We start from the raw sequence: 1508 nt of genomic DNA on the forward strand, positions 1-1508 counted from the left end.
ACAACCTTCTAAATTGATAAGCGGAATTCTGGTTGGTTAAGAACTATACTTGCAACGCGTATCTTATAACAATTCTTGACTCGCCAATTTTCGCCACGTCAATTTTTGGCGCCGTTGCCAGGGAGTTGTAATAGAGTGCTAAAGTTATTAATTGGAATTTATTTATTTGAATTTTATTTTATCTTGCTACTATGAGCTGCTTGTTTCTTTCGCTAGATGACGCGTTCACTTCCTGATCCAAGCTTGCCAGTATTTGATCCTGAGATTGAAAGAACTATTTCACGAATAAGGCAAGCTCGGCGTCGGTTAGTCCTCTCCGAGGGCAGATCTGAAACGTCATTTGAGGAAGAAACTAGCCCCCGTTCTACTGATTCGGTTGATTTATGTGTAGGTGACATAGCAGCACCTAGGAAAGTTACTATCCAGGAGGCTGGAGCCCCTGATTTTACAATGCAACCGTTTCAAGCGCATCACCCAGCGGTGGCTACAGACTTTGAAATAAAGACTGCACTGCTCAATTTGATGCCCAAGTTTCATGGCTTACCTGCTCAAGAGCCTATCAAGCACCTGAGAGATTTTCTACTGTCAGGCGTGATGGTGCAGATGAAACTTCAATTTTGTTGAAAGCTTTCCTGTTTTCTCTTGAGGGAAAGGCAAGAGAGTGGTACTACACTCAACCCGCAGCAACTGTATCCAACTGGGATACACTTAGAAGAGAATTTTTGGAAAAGTTCTCTCCAGCTGAAGTTACTGATAAATTGAGGAAAGACATTTCCATGATTGTTCAGGACAAATCTGAGACTCTCTATGAATACTGGGAGCGCTTCAATAATCTTCTGGAAGCATGCCCCCACCATATAATTGAGAAAATAGTGTTGCTCGGTTACGTCACATAGGGCATGAGGCCCCAAGATAAGACCACATTGGAAAGTGCTAGCAATGGGTCTATGAAAAAGTACAAGACCACTGATGAGGCATGGCAATTGATCAGCGACTTAGCTGAATCTACTCGGAATCACAGGCAGAAACAAGGCCGTTCAAAAGCTGTTGCAGAATTATCCTCTAGTAGAGAGACTGCTGCTCTAACTCAGAGTATCTGTGAAATGAACAACTTGCTGAAGCAGATGCAATTGAATCAACAACAAGTTCAGCAAGCTCAACCTTCTCCACCACAGCAAAGCCAACAGTTAGTCCCACAGAAAGTTTGCGGAGTCTGTGCTGATTATAGCCATTATACTGATGAATGTCCGCCGCTCCAGCAGGAAGACAACACCGTGGCAGCCACTCATAACTTCTATGACCGCCCCAACCAAGGGTACAATCAAGGTGGCAATTACAGCCATGGATGGCAGGACAATTCTAATCAGAATTGGAGAGACAACAACAACATAGGAGGCGGAGACAATCAGGGAAATCAGAGGTGGAATAATAATAACAACAGGCAGCAGAACCAGAACCGGCCCTACAGAGCACCTCACCTGAGGCAATCCCAAGGACCACAGAATAAC

The 1508-nt window shown here is 44.2% G+C and overlaps 1 non-coding gene across 1 annotated transcript; it reads right to left on the reverse strand.

Annotated features, from left to right (window-relative positions):
• Positions 1–755: 755 nt before the first annotated feature.
• On the reverse strand, positions 756–862 carry LOC112724766 (small nucleolar RNA R71). Its single transcript, XR_003163913.1, has one exon. It is a non-coding gene; the product is annotated as a small nucleolar RNA R71 (small nucleolar RNA).
• Between the last annotated feature and the right edge of the window lie 646 nt (positions 863–1508).

Source organism: Arachis hypogaea, chromosome 11 (genome assembly GCF_003086295.3).
Source record: "Arachis hypogaea cultivar Tifrunner chromosome 11, arahy.Tifrunner.gnm2.J5K5, whole genome shotgun sequence".
In the NCBI taxonomy this organism is placed as follows: Eukaryota; Viridiplantae; Streptophyta; class Magnoliopsida; order Fabales; family Fabaceae; genus Arachis; species Arachis hypogaea.